Here is a 19,987-nt window from a genome sequence, read left to right on the forward strand (position 1 = left end):
AGTCAGTGAGTCAACGAGTCAACGGGGGCGCACACTGGTCCCCACGCACTCGCTCGATTGCTCGGGAATCGATCTTCCTACGTGCATACATGGTTACCTATACGCATCCTTTTTCTTTTCTTCTTTCTGCGTATCTTCTGTCTCGCTTTGTCCCCACCATTGACGATCGTTTTCTCCTTGTTCGTCTTCTTTATCCTTACCTGTACACTTGTTAGATGACGCAATTCTTACGTGTCCATCGTATTCTTTTTAGCGACTTTGTTTTCCTTGTCTTTTCTCTCCTATTTCCAAGTTCACATCCTTCTCGAGTGTATAGTATCGAAACAGGATTACTCACAATTTAAACTACAGAATTTATACCTTACCTCGTTTGGTTCGTCATTTTCTTCTTTTATCCTCTCATTTTATATCTCTTTCTATACATACATTTTATTCAACGATGCACGTTTTCGAGGTTAACAACTCGAATATGAATCATCTTTGTCATTTTATTGTCTTTGTATCAAAGTGTGGACGTTTTAGTTATTTTTCGTCTACCAAAGAATCGTAAAACGTAAACCAAAGTATCTTCGTTACTTTTTTTCATGTATTCCGTTATGAACTAAGCTCGTGTTTGTTCGCATGAAAGAAGATTTTTATAGGCACCGAGAATTCTCATTCGAAGTGAAGCTAATTAATGTGCAAGCAAGGATGGAGATAATAGCAGGAAAGATGAAAAGAAGAGCAAGCAACGCGATTGTAGCAAGAACTTACCAAGACTGAGATAACTGTATTCTACCTCCACTGTATTTTATCCTTTCTCTCTTCCTCCATGTCCTTTCGGACTTCCTTTTCATTTCGTATCCTCCTCATTAAGAAAGCTATATCCTTGAGACTTTTTCATCTAGAAAAATCATATTTCTATTCCCTTTTTTTCTCCTTTTTATGCAACAGCTAACGTTATTAAAAAACCGCGATGTAATTATTTTCCCCTATGTATTCTATTTTATTGATACTGTTATTAGTTATGCTTTCTAAAAGCAAATTTCTAAGCCAAGAATCTATGCTTGGACTGTAGAAACATTTGACGTATAATCGAATCAGAATAACTTTGCTTCGATTACGTAACCTTGAACAGCTTATTTTTTGATGCTCGAACATATCACGCTCTTTCGCCTCCTAACGATTCTTCATTTTCTCGAATTATTCAAGTAATTTATTGTGATATAAGGAACTGACATTTTTTAGAATATAAAATATATTCACAACATAACGAATAGGTATAAGTCAAATTGAATCACAGACTACTTACTAGTTATTGTTTCAAAATTTTTACGTATAGATCACATCCTCCATCTTTCGTCAATTCTGAATCATATTATTATACCTAGGTATTTTAGATTCTTCGTATCGAACGATTAGCATATCTGAAGTGCAAGAATTTTCGCTCACATATTTACCTAATGAAATCATCTCTCTTCGTTGAAACGAAAGAAACATTCGTGCGAAGTGAATTCTCGCGAATGCGTATCGTTCTCAGTACGCGCATCAGAGGCACGAAGAAAAATAGCGCGAATAACCGCGATTGAATGTCGCGGAAAGAATCAGGAACTAGTAGGATGTAACTGGACATCGTCTGGAGCCGACGAGAAATTAACGACGAATGACGTAAACGATACGACTCACAGATGAGAGAGTCTGGCGTTTTCCATTTCACCGGTGCGCTCGCAGAATTTCCCTCCGGGTTGTTCACTTTTCACCTCGGTCACCGAGTGCATATGCCCCGCATTGACGCGATTGCGTCGACTATCAGCATACGACGTGCGTGTGGCCAGTACTTTCGATCCCGTGTGCTGATTTCATACCGATTTTCTGTTACTATCGTCATTAATCAACAGGTACTAACGTTCCAAAGATTATTACTCGCTGGTGCGTCGAATTACATAACGATCTTTATGAAATCATCTTTCTGAACAATCTTTTTATAATCAATTAATCGACATGTGGATATTCTTTCGGTAAATACTTAGGAGTGATCTATCTGATTACTTTGATTGTTGAATACGTATTTTGAAATGAACCTCGGTTTCGAGCAATTGATCGGTTCGCTATGTAAACTGAAAGTAACGTTGAAGTATGTCCATCTTCCAAACACGCGAGGAGTAGCTCTATCCAGTTGATTTTATTATGGAACGCATATTTTGGGGTGATCTTTAGTTTCAAGCAATTGATTAATCTGCTATATTAGCGCAATGTCTTAGTAGCTATAACCGGCAACGTAGCCTTACTCAAAAGTTTTAGTATTATATCAGCTAAAACCAGTTTCAAAATTGAAAAAAATAACGCGTACATAATATAAATTACATAATGTAAAACAGCCTAGTCACGTGCATCGTAAAGACATTGAGGAGTGGCGTAAATATGATAAAGGAACTATATTAATACCTATATTAATAACTTCAAATGTAACAACTTAAAATATACGTGTAATTTAAAATTTACAATCCACAACTAAATATCAAAGTTATATTAAAAATAAAAAAAACATCCTACAAGTTTTAAGCAGAAACGTAATATTCTATCCAGAAAAATTCAAACATCAGTGCGTGCACCAGGCAGCTTCCCATTACAAGGCCAGGTCAAAGATCCTAGGCAACAAGTCGAACCTTTAGAAACAAGAAGTAGATAGTCGGTCGATTAAAAGTCCATCAAACTCGAACGACCTAATTTCCGGATAGTAACCCTTCCCCTCCTCAAGCGGTGACGCAACCTGCCAGTGTCCAGGTTTCCTCGTCCCCGTGGCTACTACGGCCCCCACTGAGAGTCCGAGGAACCGGAGGAAAAGCACGGAGGGAGGTTTCGAGCCAGTCGACCGACTGAAATGCCGTCCACGTTGTAGCTGGTATACAGACTATATACTCTATACATATGTACGTACGTACATACATACATACATATATATCTATTCGCATGGTAATAATTCGTTGACAGGGTTCGGTGGCTTGGTGGTGGTCATACTCGCACACATGCATACACCATATACTCTTTCCCGTAGTTTCTGTTTGCGTGGCTGGTCGCGAACGACGTACACGGACACGTGCAACAGCACGAAATGGACACACAGGTAAGACGCGTGTTCACCAGGCTACACAGGCCGTGTGCGAGGCTGAGAGTGGGTTCATCGGACGCCAGCGGCCGCGGATTTACCGTTACGTCTTCTTGGCGAAACCCAGAGTCCACACCGGCAGGCTGCTTCTTCCTTCTTTCTTCTACTACGTTCTTAAGTGAGCTATCTTTTTCCTCCCTCTCTCGGCTCCTTCTGTTTCTACGACTGAATTCCAGCAACCGACGGTCAGCAGTTCCTTCGCCGAGAACCGGAAACGCAAATGTCTCCCTCGTGTCAGAATCTGGTCGAGGAATTGCCAGGCTCAATAATTTTCCGGGTCACGGAGTCGGTTTTTTTTCATAAATTCTGTTTTTTTAGTCAGTTTTTGTCTTTATATATATATTTTTTTTTCCTTTAGTCGATCATTGTTCGATGAATTCGAATTCCGATGAATCTGTATTTAAAATTTTTTACCCCCTAGTCCCTTCGCGCATACTTCAAAAGTTATGACCACAGTTGATGTGTGTTCGGACGAAATATCGTATTATGAAATAATCGTTCTGACAAACCCGAAGACCAAAATGCACATGCTTATAAGAATTTATATATTTGATTATTCCGACGTATTTGTCAGAAAGACAATTTGTGGGAGCATATATTCACCGTAACAATACTCTGATCCTATTCTAATTTTGACACAAACAATTACGATCGTAATTTAGAAATTAAGGAATTTATAGTGTCAAGGTTTCCTCGCTGCTTTGTCGACTCCCTTGTTTCTCTCTTACCTTGTTTACTTTCCCCTCCTGTTTGTTCTCTTAAAAGTATAAAATGTGCGTAACAAATTCCATTTTTCTGAAGAAAATGAGAAGCGCGATCAGTCGGAAGATAACATCAAGGAAAGTCCCAGGTTTGTAGAATTCGGAGGTCGTTGTCCCCTCTGTTCAAGGTTCTCTGAGTCACGTGTAAGATTCCGGCCACGCTTCGAGCAATCTGACCTGGAGCGAATCAATCCGCAACGTTATCCTACGGAAAACATCTTTCTCATTATTCCAAATTAGCGTCGAACGTGGACAATCGATTTTTCAACCTGTTTCATTGACAATTTTTCAGGTATTAAAAGCTAAATGAGTATTCAAATTTATCGTATATGATTTAATTTACATAAAACGAAGATTTGTGCCAACAGTGTCGAATGATGCTTTCGCTCGCTTTCGAAAATTGTTGCTTCCTAGAAGCGTTAAACGATGACGAAATCTGCGAAGTTTTGATGAACACGTAGCTGCTTGACTATTTTGATACCCGAAATAACAGGATGATGTGTCACGAAAAGTGAGAGAATTTTATCGAATCATGACAATTCATGACTCGCATTTTAAATAATTTCATTTGACGACAAATTTTTACAAAATGTTAATACGCAAAATTTATGGCTATCTCTCTCTAATAACTTAAAATTCTTATGAAAGATTGAAAACTTTTTTGAGTACTAGATAATACGAATTTTTGGTTTCGTACATGTTTTCTGTTAAGGAGCAGTTGCATAGATTTCGAGGAATCGCTGCAATAAACGAGTTCCGTTGTAGAGTGAGCGACGAACGGACGAGTTCCCGAGACGTGTTTTTCTCTGCGTAAGGCTAAGGCCACCTGTGCGGAGCCCCCAGCCTTCTACTTTACTTTCTTCGCGGTTCCGTTAAATACCCGACGCCGAACGCGATCGCAAATCCAGGTGCGGAGGTCAACTTGCGTCAGGTTAGGGTTTCGTGCGTTTCTCCCCGCTATCCATGCCTCTGTCACGCATGCATGCGTACTCGCACAGGTGCGTTTACATCGGACCAAGTTACTTTTTTCTTGAAGCTACAATAACACTCGACAAATATGCACACTTGGTAAGAATAATTTCACTACCAATTGTCATCCATGAAAATTAATTTTTCATTTCGACGGCATGATACTAGATAGATAAGGATGGTTTTAATTGCACTTTCGTTTGTCTTTTGATCTTGTAACTGATTATGAACTAAGCAATATCCAAAATATTGCAAAATATAAGTGATGCCGAAAAACTGTAGCAATTTAGCGATTTTTCTAAAAGTTGCCTTGGAATGTATCGTTCCATTAGTCTCAACGAAATTAACATAAATATAAAAAGATGTTTATATAGTGGAAATAATACTACTACTCGTAAAACAGCCTTTTGCCGCCCGTTACTCTCTGACCGATATAACACTGCAGAAAAATATCAAATAAAAGGATACTAACTTCGATATGAATGATTATATTTAGTTAAAAATTTCAACGTTTTACATATCATTAGAGGAACATCACGCGCAATACTTATTGACATCCTACCGGCGTTCGTGTGTACGTTCTCTCGTTCTCGAGCAACACAAGCAGATGGACACCTCGAAGAACCGTTCCTCGCACACTCGATACCGCTCGTTCGAGAGTGAAACCAGTTGTTCCGATTTCGATCGGACTTTCCTAAGATATCTTCCTCTTCTTCGTAATCTTCCTTTCATTTTTTGCTGCTGTTCTCACGAAATTACTAATATTGAAATTAAACTACCAAAATCCTTTCTAACTTTCTTTGTGCAAGCGTTTTTAGATCTACACGCTATATTTAAACGTATGGAAGATAGAATACTCTCTACGAATATTCTCCACATTGACCTCCATATTTCGTATGATTTATGGCGATTTCGTCTATCTATCAAATCTAGTATTTTTCTTTGCAAAACGCAAGCTGTACTAGAGGAGAATCTTTGACGCGAATAAACCGCGAAACAAAGTCGTCGTAAATCTGTAACGACGAGGGCGAAACGAGGAGCAGAAGGTGAAGGAAATGGAACTGTTCTTGGAATCGACAATTGCGAAGGGAGTATCGGCAACAAAGGCATTTTCACAAAATATTCTGAGAATCTCTGTGGCAACTTTACGATCGGATGCAACGGGAAGGCAAATCAGATGTCGTCATGCTGGTACCCGCTGACTTCCTAGACGGTGTCTCCATATGCTGGCACGAAAGACCGATAAGCGACGATCGATCGAATAAAACGGGACGACACGCTGCTGCGCTTCCGCTACTACTCTTTTTATGAAAACTTTGGAATATCAGCGAAGCTTTTTATGTCAGGCGCCATACTTTTCTATGAATAATGGAATATTATGTATGAACAGACTGAACTTTTATGCGTTTATAGGAAATCTAAAAGCGAAAAGATGCATAGAATGCACGCATAAGATATATAATAGTAGAGTAGCACGATAGGTAGATGATATATGCAAAAAGTATATAAAAGTATCTAAGATACTTATTATAACATCAACGGATAAAACAAATCTCTGTTAAAAGTCCATTCTTCTCGTTGTGTTCGTAAAAATATAAGTTTGCATAAACATTCGCAGCCTATTCCCGAGATACGAAAAAGTTGATCTACATCTTTCAAAGATGTAATTTAGGTAATACTATTACTTTGAAGCATTAAAGCTAACGAGCTTGCAATAATTCTTATCGGCCAATCAGACGATCCTTTGGTTCCCTGCTATATGTATATCGTAACGAGAAACGATTCCTTTCACGGATATTAATAATGATCGTTTTTCTTCTATTCCTACGTTAATTACTTTAATTGCAAGCAGTTTTCCATTACTAATTGTCTTATTACCCGATGATAAAGTTCCGCGATAAACCTCTTAAAAGAAACTTAAATTCCTCAGCTAGATTTATTATGCTTCTGTTTTGACATACCGCTTTCAAAACCTAAAATGATTAAAATTTTCAAAGACTACTTCTTATAATTCCCCGTATTCTGCACCACTACAGACCGTCACGGAGTCAAATCGAAAAATGTGATTACAGTGGCGTGTTCTGACGAACTGCTGTTTTGATCGTTGAAATATGTGAAGATCGAAACCTGTGTTGCCATAAGAATCTACCGTAGTTGTTCTATTTTGCATCTGCGTCAGAGAATACGTGAATCTCAAGAAAGATATTTTTCATCGGGATACTATTTTAAACAACATACTTCTTCAGTATGTGCATTAATCGTCAATCTGAAAATGTATCTCGAAGCAACATGATATTTGTAGCAAATATATATTTAGCGAAAAATTATCTCAAATGTATAATTCGTATTAAAATGGTGCGAATGTAAAATTGACTGTAATATAATAATTAGGTAATATTAATAATTGACCGATTAAATGCTTTTTTGATTTCTGCTTAATACATATGTACCTACACTGAATGTCTCACAGTTGCTATGTATCTACATCTTCAGATTTCTTCCAAACTTTACCGACATAATTATAGTAATCGGTTTCCACTACAGTTAATGAAATTTCAAAATGTTTCATATAATACACATAACACATATTCATAAAAACTTCCTACAAGCGTAAGAATACTTTTGCGAGTTACTGTACGTGAACGATCATCATATTCGACAATAGCTACGCAGGCGTAGGTACCGTTGGCTAGGGAAATCCGTGGAATTCCGGAAAATCAGTCGCATCCAAACGTGATGCGTGCAACGAGCGCGCGCGTAATCGACTATACGGTACCGTGGATCCGGTATGAAAGAAAAGGAAGAGCGTCGACTCGGAAACAAGACGTGCCGGCTGAACAATGGGACGCGGAACGCAGGATGATTCGCATCGCGTCGGAGTAATAACTTTTCCAGAGACAGGAAAATCGTTCCGGAGGTAGAGAGAAGGTGGAGCACGGTCATGGGAAGAGACCATTAGAGAGACTTCCTTTGGCTGTGGCAGCAGTCATGATAGTAACCATGGTGGTATTCATGGTAGCAAGAAACGAGCAACCTCGCCGTTGAGGAGGGTTTTGCGCTTTGCCGCGCGATTCTGCTCGCGTGTGCGACCGGAGGAGACCAGGTAACAGCGTTCCCGTGTTACCGGTCCGCGGCCACTGTAATTTATTTAATGTAAGCGGCACATCGTGGTTCGCGCGCGCGTACACACAGTCTGTGTGCCACGGCGTACTCACACGCGCATCCATTACGACTGCCTTACCTGTTACATAGCCTCACCGCTCTTCGTCTTACGTACTGCGTGTACGCCAGGAAAATCTACTACCGGCAAGAGGTGTACCGATAAAAGTAAGTCTAACGTCGCGCATAGCTCGTAAAGCTCGGCGTGTTATAGTATGGGCTTGGTAAAATTCGAAAACGTCGAGATTTAAGATAACGCTTCGAGTAAGACGGTGTACTTGTTGCTCCTTTTTCGAGGCGTATCAAGAATGCGTTACAACTCTTATATACGTGTTCTTCTAACTAGGGAGTAAATTGGACTTTTATGAACTTCGCTTAATATGGTGTGGGTTTATTCTGCGAACGTGAGAATTATAGGAACCTCATGCTCCGATCTTTTAATCCCGTGTCATTTTTGCATCAATTATATTTCTCTATCGTTAACGAATTTTTTTTTAGATTCGAAGAGGGAATGAAATAATGGTTATCGATGTACACGATTGTTCGTTTCAATTTCTTTGCTAGAGGTTCTGCTAAAACGTCGAACGTCTTTCGAATATAGAAGCATGAATCGAACATCAAAAATTTAGTTAGCAGTATAAACAGAGAAGCTTGGGCAAACCGACATATATAAAAATATATTACAAATTTAGCGTCATAAATATCATCACACATGACACGATAATTAATACAAATTTCCTATAGAAAGCGTTAAAAATATGTATTTTTTGCATTTGATATTATAAACGCAGGAAATCTTGAAGATAAAGAGATAATTACTTTGAATACCTAGTAGTTCTATTGCGCTGTCAAAAGATTAAAAGAAGCTCGTTATATCTCTATGCGTAGAAAACAAACTAATTGTAACTATTTATTCGCATGACACGACTCAAAGTGGCATGTTTGAGTAACGCCTGAGTTAGTCGATGAACCGCGGAGGGCGTCGTTTTCACGCGACAGAGATTCATTCGCGAACCGGTGCAAATGATTTCTACCTTTCGAACACGCCACGGGAAAGTATCAAGTTGCAGAAAACACGCGCGTCTGCTGGCCGTGCCTCTGAAAACCTCGTAAAATAGAAAAAGACGAGAACGGAGAAACGAGGCGAGAATCGGTGAGTTCTCTCGATTCTCAGTGCACGTATGCTGAATCCTGCGGCTCTCCATCTCCTGCTTCAGCTGGTTTTCCTCGCTCTTTCTGCCGCCTTTCTGCCCCTCTCTCTTCCCCCCTTTTTTCTCTTTCTCGAGTTCTTGAGGTCAGAGCCGTGATCACGCCTCACCTTCCTTCCCGTTCTTCGGCGTCGTGCATTCATTGGCCTCGCCTCCACACATCTTCTCGAGGTTATGCCGCGCGGCATTCCCCTGCGAACTTACCCGATTATTTCGACCTTCCCCGATATAACACCGTATGCTCCCCGCTATCAACCACACGATGTTTTCGAGAAAATTCTAGTTGATTTTCAAGATCTCCTCAAGATCTTCGCAAACTTAATCAACTTATGCAGGTAATTAAGTTGACGCAATCATTCAACAAATGCATAAATAAGGTTGGAGCTTTAACATTTTGAATGAATTTGCAAAATACTCCCGACAGAAGCGATCCGCTTGGATGGCAGGCGCTTAGCCGTTTTTTAAATAAAAAGGAATATAATGATTTATATTAGCGAATTATCTTTATTATGAGCTAATTATTTTTACGTGTTACTCCAAGATCGTAAGACAATCGTACTTACAATGTCGCCACAGCAACGACAACGAAATGCGAATGATATTATTCGCAATCGCAACTCTCGTGTGTTATAAGTGTAATAAGAATCGTGACTCTCCTCGAAGCATACAGAAGGTAAACAGACTTTTAGTTTTTTGTTTATTGTCGTTGTTAAGAAATGCACATGTATCATGTGTTATAGACTAATGAAAGAATCTCAAGCACAAAGGAGATGAAAAAATTAATAAACGCGTATATGTGTCTATAATCTACGCGGATAGCTTTTGCTGGATACATATACGCGTCCATAGCACTCAAAGAGATTAATATTTAAAATGATCGGTTTGCGTAAATGTCGACGTGAAAGTATCCGGAAAGTTTTGGCACTAGTTTTGCTGGAAAATAACAGACTGCTAAACGCGCAAACATATAGAAATATAAAAATATAGTAGAAATGTAGAAGAAATGGGGTGCGCTTGTCGTATAACTATCGATCCCAAAAGAGGATCACTAAGGATATACCAAGAGTTTTTGTATTTTCACATAAACAGCTGAAACTGAAAATTACGGAAATAATTCTTTAAAATTACTCGAATATACAAAGTTATTAGACCAATATATTTATCAACCGCATTTCTCTGCAGCAGGATTACAAATCCAGGGATCGAAGGTAGCTTTAATCTGCAGAATAATCTCTACCTGCAAAGTACGCGAAACCATAAACGTGCGTGACAAGAATGACAGCCGGTGTTTTGTCAAGAAATCTCTCTTATCAGAAAAGGAGCAACGAGGGGAGAGCAACGTTGGACGTCGAAGAGCTTGGACGACTCGAGGTGGAACGGCTACGGAAAATTACGTTGTTACGAGGGCTGGTTCGCAGTGGCGCACGCTCGAGCGAACGCAACACATCTACCATTAAGAGGTCTCGACGGAAGAGGCCCTTAATTGGTCAAGCCGGCACGCTACCGCGGGAAGTGTACGGGACCTAAAGACGTGTCTTCGTCGTGCTTGCCTGTTACAAGATGCACGCACGCGCTCCTCTGTCATAGTAACACCTGAAATATGCACGCGCGACTTCGACACTCGTCGTCTCCAAAGAGCGAGATTTGTCTAACTTGTGTTTCCCAGAAACAAGATTTTTCTTCCTAATTTTTCTGTAATTTTTTATACCGCTCCATATCCTGGTAGCGTAAAAATTGCAATAGTTCTGAATTTTCTGTTGTGATATGAAGAATTAGAAGGATTGATATTTAAATATAAATTAGCTGTCCCACGGTCAAATATAGTATTGTGAATCTCATACCTTACATTCCATTAGATGTAATACAATTATTAACGTCCGTGAAGATATGTAATTGATTATTTCATATTTGATACCAAAAATGCATGATGTCGTAACGACAAACAAGTAATTATTTCCTATCTCGGCCATTCTAAATTTTTTGTTATTTTATCGCATGTCGTGGCCGTGGTCACATTGTCGATAAACGTCGGTAAAAGTTGTATAAAAGTTGGTAAACGAAACGAATCACAAAATTAAAACTTACAGTGGTTCGATACTACGGGACACGTGATCATTCTTCGTCTACTAATCAACAACACTATTTTGGTCACAGGAGGATAGTATCGATCAATTTGTTACTCAATTTGTTCTTCGAACAAAGAAAAAGCTATTTTCAAAGCAACACCTAGTCACAGAAACCATTCTCCCTGTCTGGTTCATCATCCACGAAGCTCCTAACCCGACTCGTGTTAACGGTATATCAACTTGCGACGCAGCTACTCGGAAACGGCGTCTCGGCGACGCTGATCCCACCACGTGGATTCGAATTCCCCAGATCCTGGCGTTTTTGCTCTCTGTTCAAACAACAAGACGACTTTTGCGGTTTAATTACGCCTTATACCGACCATTCAATGCTTAGACTCGGAAATTATTTATGGTTCGCACGACTTGCGTCACGATCTGCGCAACACATCGCGCCAGCTTACATAACTACTGTTGCGAAAATTAATGCCCGCGAGCGATGGATGAAAAATGTGACGCGACGATTGTTTTCTTGTTTTCAGAATGACGACAATTCATCAATTCGTGAAACGTATCACGATCCCTACTCGGATAAGTTACACTCGATTTCTACGGCGGTTTTTATTTTCTGATAAGAAAAATGTAATGGAGGTACGAAACACACGACGTACCTATACGACGAAGTCGTAATTATAATAGCATAACAATAAACTGCTCAAGCATCGATGGTACGCTATAATTATAGTTAATACATCAATGTACTATACAATTGTAAGTGAAAAGCGGAGAAGCGGCTTAAGTTCTTTCGCGAAACAGTTGCTCATATTTATAGAACGTGGAATATAGTTTGTAAATATGCTGTCTCATTTCGCGCAAAGTAGATAGAAAAGCTTCGAGATGTTTCTACGAAATTAGAACAGTCGAACAAAATGCTCTTCTATAGATACAGCGAAATTGTTAGGATATAATCATAGCAACTATTTCGAATGATCCAAGTATTTTTACCGATAATACAATAACGATCAGCCGCTACTCGGAAAAATATCCTTCATTAGCCATGTCCCTCGCGGCTACGATCGTTTGTTACTCGATCGGGCAATCTCGCGATATCGTACAGCTCGTCAGTAGTATAAAATTAAAGTGACCCGACGAGCGAGTGTTGAACGAATGCGGCAATAAAGCCTTAACTACGACTCGGCTCGGTATTGCGTGCGAGGTATACACATATGAGAGGTTAAAGGGCACTTTGGCTGGACGATGAGGCTACGGGAGAATCTGTCGGCCGAGGCGTGAGAAGCGACGACGTAGGTCTTCGCTCGGTTCGCGACGACAATTATCACCGGCGGTCGCTAGGACGAGAGGCAGCGTAAAAGAAAAATTTTACGTTCCGGTGATTACGTAACGCGAGTCACGGTACACGTTCGCGACGGCTCGTCAGAATGAAAGGGACGCAAAGTGACGAGCAACGACCGGAACTCTCGAGGACAGTGGCACTGAACTTGAGGGAGAAAGAGGAGGACGGCGGCGAGTAGAGGAAACAAACGTCGAAACGTGTCGCCGTGGAAACTCGTATTCGACGACCGCCTTCCGTGACTAATGACAGGCCGGATTTTAGCGGCATCGGTCCGCTGATACGTAGGACACGAGCGTGCCGATGATAATAATCATGATCCAACTGATAGCGTTGACTGGATACACGGCAGAAAGATTCCACGTAAATACCTGGTATCTTGCGCTTAAGACGCAATCGAACGTGAAACATGTATTTCAGCTGGATCGGATACTTCGAAAATAGTCGAGGTACTGTGAACTAATCCCTTGGCTATTTGAGTCGCATTCAGTGTTATATCGTAATTGCTTTGTATTTGGTAGGTTTGCTTCAAAGGCTGTTCGTAATTTAGTTATAGTTAGAAATTTTCGTAACAAATAATCGATATTATCATTTATTTCCTATACCGAACATAGACCAATTGATAAACAGAAGGTTAATGTAAAATATAGAAAAAGATGCGATACGTAAATTGATAATACGAAGATATTGATATATTTCTAGTAAATTAAATTTTCCTACAAGGAATCTATATTTTTAAAGTGGAAAAAATGAGATAATACAGAATGACGGTAAACAATTAATGTCGAAAAAGTACGAAAAATATTATCAATTCATTTTATATCAATTTCGTATAACACAAATGAAATGAAATACTCATAAAAGAAGGAAATGATTAAATTTTTAAGTTGGAGGTAGAAGTATAAGCAATAAATGACAGCTGTGTCCTTATCATCTCTTAATTACTACAGCATGGCCAAACGAAGAAATTTAAATAATGCTATAATAAAATGGTATTTAAATAATGGTGGTAATAAAAATTAATATGTACTTCCCGTTATTTGTAAATTGGTACCTGAGTAAAGCGGATTAACGTAGAACAAAAGCCTTTCTGACAACTCGAAGTATTATTTGTGCTAATTAACATACCTGACATCCCTCCGTTATAATGCCAAGAAATTCCGAAAATGTTTACAAAAAACTTTGGAAATCATCCAAGTCTCGGGAGTTTTGTAAATTGCATTATGCTTCCTTTCCGCTCATTAAAGTAAAAGTATTACTTGCCAATTGTATAAACAGGTCCTGATATCCGATGACGAATTCATAATCCAGTTATGCCGTATCTACAATTGAACGACCTTGTGTAAAGGAACATTCTCTTTCTGGTATTTTTTCTATTGCAAGTTAGTGCATCATATTGTACACATATTTGTTACAATATTTGTTATGCTAAATTTAGAAGTTTAAATAGTTAGAGAATGTATATGATATATAGTATGTGTAGTATAGAAATATTTTTATACCTGCTACGTTCTTTCTGTAGTATAATACATGTAAGAATTACGAATTTCTGGAAAATTTTCTTTTTTCGGTTTATAAAAGCTTAGTATCGAATAAATATTCGTAACTTAATTAAGACGCGTGTCTATTTGTCTTTGAATGTAATTGAACATATTTCGAAGCATCAGATCCAAAGAAGCTAGTTTATCAGTACCTTAAGTACCCTAGGTTCTGTGTAATTACTTTTTTATATTTTTTTTTATTTTATTTTGGTTATTTTACAATTTGTCCTTATGGACAAAGTGTTATATCTTATTGGTGAAGAAAAAAAAATAAAATAAAATTAAATATAGCATGTGGGTGGCTACCCCCAGCGGGGTGCCAGCTTCGTTTTTTCTAAGTTACATCTTTTATATCTTTTTTATATGGAATAACGTGTTACGCGTTGTCACGAAGGATTAAGGCAATTCGCGCACCGATATTGGAGGACAGGCTATTTATGCGCAAGGATATTCGATCACCATCGTATAACTACGCAAATGCGTAGCGATGCTATTTAAATACTTTTGTGCGCGCTAGATATGGAATACGAATATGGAATACATTTTGGGAACTATTCACTAGAAATTCTCCCGGTTTTGCATACCCATTGCTTCGAAGTAGTTCGAAGAGAACTTTGGCTGTTGCGAAACGTGGAGCTCTGAGAAATGTGTTTCTCTTTAAAAACCGAACGACCTCGTTAGACGAACGCGATACTCTAGCCAAGAGATTATCCTGCACGGCCCATAAAAGCAATAAGAGGAGCATGTGTCAGCGAACGACGTAAAGATTAATTGACGTCGAACGACGCGTGGCCACATGGAAGAAGGTTTATTAGCGCGATGCGGTCGATCGTTCTATCTCATTCCGTTCTCCGTTTCTTCGGTGCGTCTCTCGGCGTTAAGTTTTCCCGGGAATACGTAACAGTTCTTTCATACCTGTTTGCCGGCGTGGTCGGTCACCGTGCTGCTGCAACCGATCCCCACCATTTTGCTTGCCGCTACCGTGGTCGGTTGCAGCGAACGGTAGGCAACAAGAGTTGCATAAGTGTTTCTCTCGCCTCGATCTCGACCTTGACTTTGACTCTTGATTACGACCACGATCACGACCAAGTAACGACGCCAGTCAACGACGAACGGTTTCGCAAGCCGTGTATAGTCGTTCGAGACGTAGCTTTGCTAGCTATTACATGGTTCTGCGGTATGATCTATCTCTCTTCTTTCTCTTCTTACTTGCTGAAGGAACACCGAGACGGCTTTAAATGGACCTTGCCTATACCAGTAACCAGGACGATTCATGTTTATATTTGCCGCCACTTTTTTACCGTTCATATAATTTATCGCCAGAATTGGAAATTATCTAATTATACGTAGATAGGATAGCGTACGGTTGATTCGAATAGAGTAAGAGCACCTGATTTGATATTTATCGCTTATTACGGAGGAAATCGTTTATCACTTCGATCTTCAGGATAATTTGAAATTGACAGTACAGAGATTGTAACTGTAATTTATTAATATGTAACTTTGACGATAGGATATTTTCAAAACTTGGAACATTGTAGGGGCATTATTTTCGTTTTACGTTTGTGTATTCCATTAGTTTCTCGTTTCTTGTCGTTTATCAAATATGGGAAATAACGAAGAACATATCAACATCGATTTCGAAAAATAGTCGATCATTTGTTTGATCGTTGTTACTATATCTGCTATAGGGAAGCAATCGAATACATAGCAACGTTCGGGTAAAAGATGAAGAAAGACGTGGGTAAATCGGCGATCGGTGAGTTAATGAGAGTTCGAGAAGAGAAAGTAGGCGCTCTCTTCTTGCTGGACCACTTTTGATGAATTCGCAGATACTTCTGTTAAGTTGCCGAAAATCGTACCGATCGATACTCGTTTAGGAGCAATAAATTAGCGTCCTCTTAATTGACTCTGCCATCGTAAAGTCGCCTGTGGAAAAATTAATGCCTAACGGCGATGTTTACGATCTTTCTCAAGTCTTTGATAATTAACTAATATCGGTAAATATCTGAAATGATATGACGCAATATGACTAAAAGTTAAATTCGCGAGATAAGAATACCTTGCTAATTATAACCGTTCTAGGTATTTTCCTACTAATAGAAAACAATTTTTTTAATCTTGGAATCTTTTATCTTGATTTCCAAAGATAAACAGGAATGTTTAACGAGAGTAAGCGTAATAAATTATTATGCGAATATGTTGAGTGATACGTTAATTTAGCCGTTCATTTTATTTACAAATGTCCCGATATGTTACATGAGATTTCATTGTAGGAATTAATGGATCTCATGCTTATACAACACAAGTCAGCCTATGTACGTTATTTTTGTTAGATTACATATTTTACGCAGTAAACTTTATACCATGGTATAAATAATTATAAGGAATACAAAGGAAATAAAGGTAGTGACGTTACTTCGTAAACACCTTTATGTTAAAAGTTGTATATTCTAGTACGTTTATAAAGCATTTGTGAAAATTAACAGGCTCTGAAATGCAATTAAAATTTTACTTGGTCGTAAAATAAAGAAGATATGGATGAATAAATGGTTTGTTGATCTTTTAGCCTGTAAACGCAATAAAACTGAGGTGAATAGATTGTGATAGTTATGTTGATACTGCGTTACTAATAGTGTGTAGGGTGAGACAGGTTCTGCTACAGGTATAGATGTCACTGCTGGGGTACTGTTGTATTTTTCTTCTCATTTTTGATGCCGCGAAAGAAAAATCGGATCCTGTCACCTGCTTGCGTGGGTCGGAAAAGGTGAGACACCGAGATTTGTTGAAAATGGAAGAGCCGTTCCGTGTTGTAGCGGTGTAGAGGTCCGGCTTACCACAATCGTAGATTCGCGATGATGGAAGTGCTATCACGGTCACACCTCTTTTTGCTGTAGAGATCACGTCGAGATCACCAATTTAAGGTGGTATTATTTGTTTGTAGTAGTCACTTTCCGGGATTTGAAACCCGAACGTTCCCGAACGTTAGTAATCTAAAGCGCTAACGTCGTCCGACACTAGTTAGTATCGAGTGGTGGTATTTTTACTGTCGAGTGTCGCCACGAAACAAATAACAGCTTTGTACTTTACATAATGTTGTTCTAATCTAAGGGAAAATACGAATTACTTTTTTCGTTGTTTTTCATTGTTAAAAAAAAGCCATCGATTCGAATAATATAAGAAAAATGTGCACAGAAAGAAAAAAATCATATGCAGATAACGATATTGTATAATTCTACAAGTTTTCTGCTTTTCCATATCCCAATGCACGTAGTATTAATAGACTTTTAATTTATGCATTTTTACAATACGATGCTACCGAACACAAAGAACATATTATGCGCCTGACAAAAGATACAAAGATGATTTCTTCCTTAGTGTCTTAACTTCTGTTACCTGCTCTTTACATCTTATTTCGAAAAGAACCTTGCCCTCAAACATTCATCTCAAAGTCACAATATGATTTATTTCCAAGATACCTTTATTCTATATCTTAACTTCGTTTGTGTTAAAAACTCATCGATTCGAACAATTAGGATACAATAATATTTATCGTTAGAATTTTCATTGAAACTACACTTCGTAGAAGAAAAAATGGTTCTCCGGAGGAATGAATTATTCGTGTTAGAATTTTTTCACATTTTCAGCGATTCTCCTGAAACTATAATCGGGAGAAAAATCTTTGCATGGTCCCTACACGTTGCCCGAGATTCCATCTTAGGGACGCGTGTCTCCCATGAAGAAGGTCGTAAACATCCAAACCTCTACTGGATTTTTTCTTGTAATCTTGCATTTCCCATACGAGATGCAGCAAGATTTAGAGATACCTGCCGAATTCGTGCTGCGGTCAAGGGCATAATTCAAAGTTGACGTTTCTTGGCCTAAATTCGAACAAGTGTTTCTATCCCAAGTGAGAAAGTTTCCACGAGACCTATCCCTTGGAACGTTTTTCAACTCGAGAAGAAAAGATCGAAAAGATTTCACTCGTTCATGCTCTTCGTTGTCTTATTTCTCTCTTCCTTTCTGTTTTTATAATCCTTTTCTTTAAATAAATTTCTAAGCGCCTGACTTTCGATATTAACGTTTCCGTGATATTAAAGACTCTCATCATCTGCTCGATATTGTTCCTACAACAGCTCTGTGGACATTTCAAGTCCCTGAGAATTGAATCAGTCAGTCAGTCAGTGTAAGAAACAGGAAACAAGTCTGTGACGAGAACTGTCCATGAAATCGTTAGTAATATTTAATAAATAATAATCGTTAACTGGTGTCACAAGCATGAACAGAAATTCGACGTGCATCATTCTATGAATCTATTGGACGAATAAAAAGTTTCATGCAATAGTCAGCTGCAATTTTTAATAGTTGCGGTTCTCCTGATCTTCCTTGATTTGAAGTTTTAAGAAATACGTAACTGAAGGTTCCGACAGTATGCAAATTCTTAGGTGTTCATAAAGTACGATGTCCATTATCGATTAAAAAGCTTATATTAATAGCCAACGATTCGATAGGAAATATTGTCTAATACTCCCATCGCGTCTAATACTCGAACGTAGTAAATGCGAATATGTAATCGCTTTTTACATACAGTACCGTATTACGAATATTACGCAATATCTGTGACATGTTTGCATAGAACATTTCTATTCCAGTTCTGGCAACGTATCTTTTATATTTTTAATATTAAAATTTTCATATTGTATCAAACTTAAAGGACCTTTAAATCTTTTTATTCGAAGTAACTTTAACGCTTCTTTAAATCTGATTTTATGTCGTATTCATTTTTCTATTTATGTAATAAAGATTGTAATAAATTTAGTCACGTTTAAAACACCCTGTAGACACGTGGTTGGGTGCCTGTAGCATAACAACATGATTCTAACCTAAGCCGCAATGTGTACATAATGGATAGAACCAGGTACCTAGCTTTAACAAGTGAAGCCCGTCATAAAACAGTATACAAATACATACCTAGGTTGTTTATTGAATAATCGTGCATACAACTACAACGAATCGCGCGGATAATGTAAATACGAGGAAGTTGTTCGTTTCTTCTTTGTTATACATGTTAATAACATCAGCGCGTTGAAATATTCGTCGGTCATCCTTACGAAAGTGCTGTGCGTCGTAGTTCACTATCTCGAGAGAAGCTCGTATGTATCGAGAACGACGATCGTTTGTTCCGAGACCGTGCATCAACGACTTTTCGCAGGAACGGGGACAATTTTGAACAACCCGCTGCGCTGTGAATGAAAGACCGGTAGTGCGTCGGCGCGACTGCGTTCGCGCATTTACCGTAAAAAGAGAAAAGCGTACAAAAAATATCAACCCGTGTCCCGGGTGACGAACAAATTGACCACTGTAAAGACAATATACAACCGAGCAGTGAAAGAATAAGGAGAAGAGAATAAGAAAAAGGTAGAAAGAAGAAAAGAGACGAGACACGGTCAGGATAAAACTATAAAACGCGTTTCTGTTAAAAAGAGATGCGAACGTGAGACGAGGAAGGGAATCGGCGCGTGAGGAATGACAGGGGAGAGGGGCCTCGTACGCTTCAGCACACGTACGATGCTCCGTTACGCGCATGCGCAGTCTTACGAGCGGTTTCCATCTCCAACAGGACATTGCGCGCCACAGCGGACCCCGTACTGCTAAAGCGACCAAATAATCCGGATGGACTGTATAGCACGCCAGCCGCACTGGAGTGGGGAAAGCGGGGCCTATTGGTGGAGTAACAAAGTGGGGAGAAATCCAGTTGGTGGGGAAACAAGGCCCCGACCAAGCGAAGAG

The 19,987-nt window shown here is 39.0% G+C and overlaps 1 long non-coding RNA gene across 1 annotated transcript in view; it reads right to left on the reverse strand.

The window, feature by feature from the left end:
- LOC132916031 (uncharacterized) overlaps window positions 1-19,896 on the reverse strand; it is a 36,603-nt gene extending 16,707 nt beyond the window's left edge. Inside the window, exon 1 of the long non-coding RNA XR_009660004.1 lies at window positions 19,169-19,896. This is a non-coding gene — a long non-coding RNA (uncharacterized LOC132916031). The remainder of the gene's footprint in view (window positions 1-19,168) is intronic.
- Between the last annotated feature and the right edge of the window lie 91 nt (window positions 19,897-19,987).

This window comes from Bombus pascuorum, chromosome 1 (genome assembly GCF_905332965.1).
Source record: "Bombus pascuorum chromosome 1, iyBomPasc1.1, whole genome shotgun sequence".
Lineage (NCBI taxonomy): Eukaryota > Metazoa > Arthropoda > Insecta > Hymenoptera > Apidae > Bombus > Bombus pascuorum.